Here is a 6,000-nt window from a genome sequence, read left to right as displayed (position 1 = left end):
TATTTGAAAGAGAGAGAATGAGAGAGAGAGAGAGAGAGCATGAGAGGTGGGAGGGTCAGAGGGAGAAGCAGACTCCCTACTGAGCAGGAACTTGATCCTGGGACTCCAGGATCATGACCCGAGCCAAAAAGGCAGTTGCTTAACCAAGTGAGCCACCCAGGCACCCCCAAAAAGATTTTAATTAATTAAATTTTAAAGATTTTATTCATTTATTTGACAGAGAGAGATCACAAGTAGGTAGAGCGGCAGGCAGAGAGAGAGGAGGAGGCAGGTTCCCTGCTGAGCAGAGAGCCCAATGCGGGGCTTGATCCCAGGACCCTGGGATCATGACCTGAGCCTAAGGCAGAGGCTTAACCCACTAAGCCACCGAGGTGCCCCAAGATTTTATTTTTAAGTAACCTCATATCCAGTGTGAGGCTTGAATTTACAACCCCAAGATCAAGAGTCCCATGTTCTACCAACCGAGCCAACCAGGCATCCCAAAGTTGCGTTCTTTGAGGGGGAAATCAGGCAAGGAGTTCAGATCAACAGGGGGAAGACAGAGGCAGGCAAAGGCCTTTGACACCTGGTGGCCCACGGTACTTACTACAGCATAGGTGCGAACACTGCAGTTTGAGGGACTGATGAATTTTGTCTGGGGGTGGGTGGGAAGCAGGAATGCTTCCTGGAACGGCCCCACCCAGTAGAGAAGGAAACAAGCTAAAGAGCTCAACAGGGGACAGAATCAGGAATGGCCACAGATTTGATTACCACTTGGGAAAGAGAAGAGAGCTGCGCCGAAAACCACTCTCAAAATAAGAGAAGAGAGGGCTAAATGGGTGGCTTTTCCAAAAAGGAAGTATTTAACTCCCCAAAATTTTCTAGGGGACGAGTCAAACGGTCACAGTTCCTAGGAAAAGGGGAGCCATTACTGCAACACGGACACTGTTTTGAAAAAGTTCAGGGAGCACAACCTGACATTTCTTTAGTAAAAGGGATGAGGGGGTATCAATCTCCTGAGAGTTGTCTCTGGAGAAAAGAGAGGTGCTTGAAGTCTCAAGTTTCTCCTCTGGTCGGGGGAGGGAGATACGACATAGGAATTTCCCGAGTTATCTTTAGATATGAAGGCCGCGGCACACAGCCCCCACTGCCCCTCAGCCAAGGGAGGGATAGGGCCAGTGGCCCCTAATAGTGCTCAGAAAGGAGCCAGGGTCTGCTCCGCAAATACTCTCCAGGAAAGGCAGTGGACCCTAAGTTCCTCCAATTCTCTTTAGTAAAGGGGGCAAGGACCCGAAACTCTACAAATCTGCTTAGAAAACAGAGCTAGGGGTGCGAAGCTATAAAATCACCCTCATCCTGGCCACACTGAAAAAAGCGGGCGGGGCAAGAATCGCCAAAACTTTCTTCAGGAGAGGGCCAGAGCAAGAGCCTCCAAGATTCTCTTTAGCAGAGGGGCTAGGGGCAAGATTCCTGGCTTCTCCTCAGAATGGGGGCTCGGAAACGAATTCCGAAGATTCTCCTCAGAACGGGGGCCAGGGACAAGAATCCCCAAGATTCTTCTCAGAAGTCGAACCACAACTCTTGTCAGAAAAGATCCGGGCGGGCGCGGGGGTGGGTGGGGGATGGGGGGGCAGGGCAACGAATTCCCTCGGGAACAAGGCCGAGCCAAGGGCTGCCCAGTCTTCTCAGAGCGCGCCTCACGCGGTCCCGCCCACCGCCCGGCGTAACCGCCCCACGCCCGCCCTGCCCAGGCCCTCTCCGGTGCATTGTGGGTGGGGCGCCCCTGCTGAGCACTGCGGGGAACCCCCTGCCCAGCCAGTTGTCGGCCGCGGGGCGGCCCAGCTGAAACGCCCTCCGGGGTCCGAGCGAGCCGGCCAAGAATTGACGCGTCTCCAAGTCCCCGCCCCTCGTGGCGTTCCCGCCCCGAAGCCGAAGCCCCGCCCCCAAAGGTCCCTAACTGGCCCCGAGGTCCGCTCCACTCTTCTATTGGTAGACCGCTTGTCAGTCACCCCGTCCCACCTCCTCGGGGCCGCCCAGACCGCCGGCGCGGTCCCGAGGGCCAGCCGGCTCGCTCTCTCATTGGCTGTGGGGCCCTGTCCGTCGTGAGGCTGGCCACGCCCTCCGTGGGGCGCGGATCCCCGGAGCCTCGGCCGGACCTCATTGGCCTGCGGCGCCGCCACTCGACGAGACGCGCCTCAACCCGGAAGTGTGCGAGGCGAAATCTGCCTAGCAACCGGGGAAGCCGGGCTGCGAAGCGGGCAATTTCAGTGTGAGAAGGAGCGGCGAGACCGAGCGGCGGCTCCGAGCGCGGCGAGGCGGCTCCTCCTGCCCGGGGTCAGCGCCCCGGCGCGCGCACGCGCACCCCCGCCACCCGAGCGCGCTCCGCGCCGCCCGCGCAGTCGGTCGGTCGGTCGTCCGTCGTCCTGTCGCAGCCGCCGCCGCGGGCGCCACCTGAGGGAGCCGCCGCCGCGGGACCCGAGCTGATTGGACCGGACCCCGCCTCCCGAGGCCACCCGGGGCCCAGCAGCCGCCCGCAGAGGCGCCGAGCAACTTCGGTGAGTGAGGGGCCGGCGCCGCCGGTGGCGGGTCCCCGGCTTCCGGTGCCCTGGGCTTCTCTGGGGCTTCCGCTTCTCTGAGGGGACCGCCTTCGGTGCGCGGACCCTCTTGTCTGAGGGGACCCCCGCCTCTCTGAGGGGAGACCCCCTTCTCCGAGGGACCCCCATCTCTCTGAGGGACCCCCACTTCTCTGAGGGACCCCACCTCTCTGAGATACTTCTTTCCTCTGAGGGACGTCCACTTTTCCGAGGGGCGCCCCCCTTCTCTGATAGACGCCCCACTTTTCTCCCTCTCCGAGGTAGCCCTCCCTCCCCCGTGCCATTGAGGGACCCCCTCATCCCTTCTCTGAGGGTCCCGCCTCCCTGAGAGCCCCCTCCCAACTTCTCTAAGGGGACCCCTACTTCTCTGAGCGGTGCTCTGTCTCTGAGGGACCCCCTCCTGATTTTCTCTGAACTCCTGCTTCTTCAGGAGACACCGTGCTTCTGGGGGACCCTCTCACTTCTCGGGGGGCACAGCTTCTCTGAGGAGACCTCCCGGCTTTTCCAGGGAGCCCCCACCCAGTTCTCTGAGGAGAGCCCTGCTTCTCTGAGCTGTTGTCCCTCTTACCCCCTTTTTGCCCTTGCTTTGCTAAGGTATCTCCCACCTTGCATAGGGCCCCCCCCTTTCTGAGATGCTCTCCCTGCTGCCCTCCCCTCTCCCTGGGTGACCTCCTTCTCCCAAGGGTACCCCAACTAATCCGAGGTGTTCCTGCCTCTGTCAGAATTCCTTCTGGACGTGTTCCCCACTTTTCTGAACTATTTCCACTCTTGCTGGGACCCCCACATTTTGATAAGTGTCTTCTCTTTCCTGAGGGGTCCCCCACTACCCTGAAACACCCATTCATCTGACTGGATCCTTAGTTCTCAGAGGAAAAGTTCCCCACTTTCCCAAAATATTTTCTTTTAGGGTCTCCACTAATCTATGGAAGCCACAATTTTCTGAGGGGTTTCTGGCTTCTCCAGAGGTTCTCTCCCTAATGTGGGTTGTCCTTCTCCCAGGGGATCCTCAATGTCTCTTAAGTTTGCCTCCACTTTTCCAAGATATCCTCTGCTGGTGGGAAACACTTTAGATTTCCTCACTTCTCTGAGGGGTGGCCCCAGCTTCTGAGGCATTCCCCTCTCACTTGCCCGAGGTCATGTCCCCCTTTCCTGAGGTGATTACCTACCCTATTCTCAAGGGAGAAACTCTTCTTTCATTTCGTGGATCCCCTAACTTCAAGGTTCCCCTGTTCCTTTTTTGGGCACCCTCTTCCTCTCTGGAAGAAGAGACCAGAAATGTGACCCCCTTTTTAGTCTTATTTCTTGCTAGATTGGAGGAGGAGTCCTTTGAACTTTTACCTCAGCTTCCAAGGACCTGGAGAATTTTGTGGCTGGAAAGGAATTTTGAGAGACAGTCAAAGAGCACTGTTTTCTCTCGTCCTTCTGAGACCTGCTAGATTTGAGGGGGGAGCAGGGGCTGTTGCCAGATGACCATCTTGGTTACTCCATTTTGAACCATCAGCCACCACAGTATTGTCAGGCCATTGTGGAGGCAGGAGGGACAGGGTTGGAGCATTGTCCTCCCATTATCCCCCATTATCACACTGTTAGGCTGTGGGACCGACCCACTTCCTGTCCCATCCCTCAGTCCTCCTTCTGCATAGTGTCACACACTCCCCAAAAAAGGAGAAGCAAAAACACACTCCTTCAGGTCTTCCTGCTCTGTTTTCTCTGATTCACCCCTTGATCTCTAGAGGATCCCCAGTTTGTGGGCCAATTTGGTTTGAATGGCAGGGCAAGAACAGGAAATGGGTCACCTTAGATCCAGGAAGAGTAGAAGGGAGGCAGAGGACTAGGTATTTGACAGTATTTCTCTAAGTTTTAGGTAACTTCAGCCTGGCCCAAAGGAAGTTTTTACATGGCTTTTACAAATCTCATGTGTGCTTTTTTTAATGGCCCACCCTGGATTCCAAATTCACTCCAGTAGCTAATTTTATCTGCTTTGCCAAACGCAGAGCTCTCTGGAGCCCAAGTAGATGAATGCTGGCATTGAGAGATGGTCCAAAGGACAGGAATGAACTCAGTTTGAAACCTGAGTAACTTGTAACCACTTCGTGTCCATGTACAAGACTCGAGCTAAAAACATGGGGACAACGTTTTTGAAGTGGAGTTCTGAAATGAAGACTGAACTGTTTGGTTTAGCATTTCAACAAGTTCTTCTCTCTGACTCTGCTAGAACTGCAGTTCACTTAACAATGTGACTTAAGGCTGTCTCTCTCCTGTTCATTTCCATCTGGGTCTTGCTTAATTTGAGTCCTTTGTGAAGATTCCTGCCGAGGCTATAATTTGAGTTCTAAATCTGTCGGTGGACCATGTGGACACAAGTTTCAACTCGAGCTATTTTCTTCTGTGGATAAGCGCTTGGAGAGTTTCCTGGGCCCTTTGCTCCTGGGTAGTCAAGTCCAGGCAGGATGGTGCCTCAGACCTGGATGTTCTCCTACTGCCTCTTCCTGGTCAGTTGTAGGCACTGCCCTGAGGGGAAGGGGAAGGATGGTGGGGAGCTTGGAGTTTAGGGTTTCCTGAGACAGCGCAGAGAAGTGCTGGCACATATTTACTATTTTGAATGAAACCCGTAGGACCAACAGGATAGGGTGTTGGAAAGGGAAGGGGGAGCTTTGAAGTCAGAAGGACCTGATCCAGGTTTTGGTCTGTCCTTACTAGTTGTGTGGTCCTGTACAAGTTATAATGCAAAATCAGCACATTACTAAATAGTTGAGGGGTCACATATCTATGTGTGTGAATGTGCCAATAGATGGGAAGTGCTTCTTAGACAATGAATGAATGAATCTGAGGTAATGAAAGGGAGGCAGGCAGCCAGCCTAACACCTAGCACATGGTTGGTGTGCAATAAAGTTGACTGTCGTGCTCAGGAGTTTAAGGTTCCAGACCAGGAAACACTTGATATTCTGCCAAAGTTAAATGTGTTCGTAGAGAAGGAAATGTGGTATGTCTCTGGCAAAACCCATTGCCACCCTGGGTCTTCCAGTGTTTTTCTGTGTTCAGATGGGAGCTGTGAGATGGATTTGCTGTGTAGCAGGCATTTGTGTTGCCTTGGCCTTGCCTTCTGCCTCTGTAAAATGGGGTAATTTGTGAGTTGAGGGCAAGTAGGGAGATGTATTACTATAATTAGACTGTAGGCAAAATAGAAGATTATAACGAACTTCAAGAGTTGTGGGAAGAAAAAAGTAGATGAACTATAAACCTAAAGGATCATATGTATATTTTAGGACTGTTTGAGTGAGTGATATACAGCAGTTACTTGGTGAGTGTCTCTTCTTACACATTAGAAATTTGAAAGCAGAATGTTCTTTTGGTGTAATGAATCAGATTTGAGGACAAAAGACTGAGAAAGTGATGTACAAAGGCATTTGATGTCCCATAATAATAG

The 6,000-nt window shown here is 53.5% G+C and overlaps 1 protein-coding gene across 1 annotated transcript in view; it reads left to right on the top strand.

Moving 5' to 3' along the window:
- The first annotated feature begins 2,162 nt into the window (after positions 1–2,162).
- GATAD2A (GATA zinc finger domain containing 2A) overlaps positions 2,163–6,000 on the top strand; it is a 105,128-nt gene continuing 101,290 nt past the window's right edge. Inside the window, exon 1 of the mRNA XM_004760857.3 lies at positions 2,163–2,534. The gene's annotated coding sequence lies outside the window, so the exon portion shown is untranslated. The remainder of the gene's footprint in view (positions 2,535–6,000) is intronic.

Source organism: Mustela putorius, unplaced genomic scaffold (assembly GCF_011764305.1).
Source record: "Mustela putorius furo isolate JIRA1106 unplaced genomic scaffold, ASM1176430v1.1 tig00000095_pilon_pilon_pilon, whole genome shotgun sequence".
In the NCBI taxonomy this organism is placed as follows: domain Eukaryota; kingdom Metazoa; phylum Chordata; class Mammalia; order Carnivora; family Mustelidae; genus Mustela; species Mustela putorius.
The sequence above is the reverse complement of the archived record's forward strand: the minus strand, read 5'-3'. Positions and strand labels throughout refer to the sequence as shown.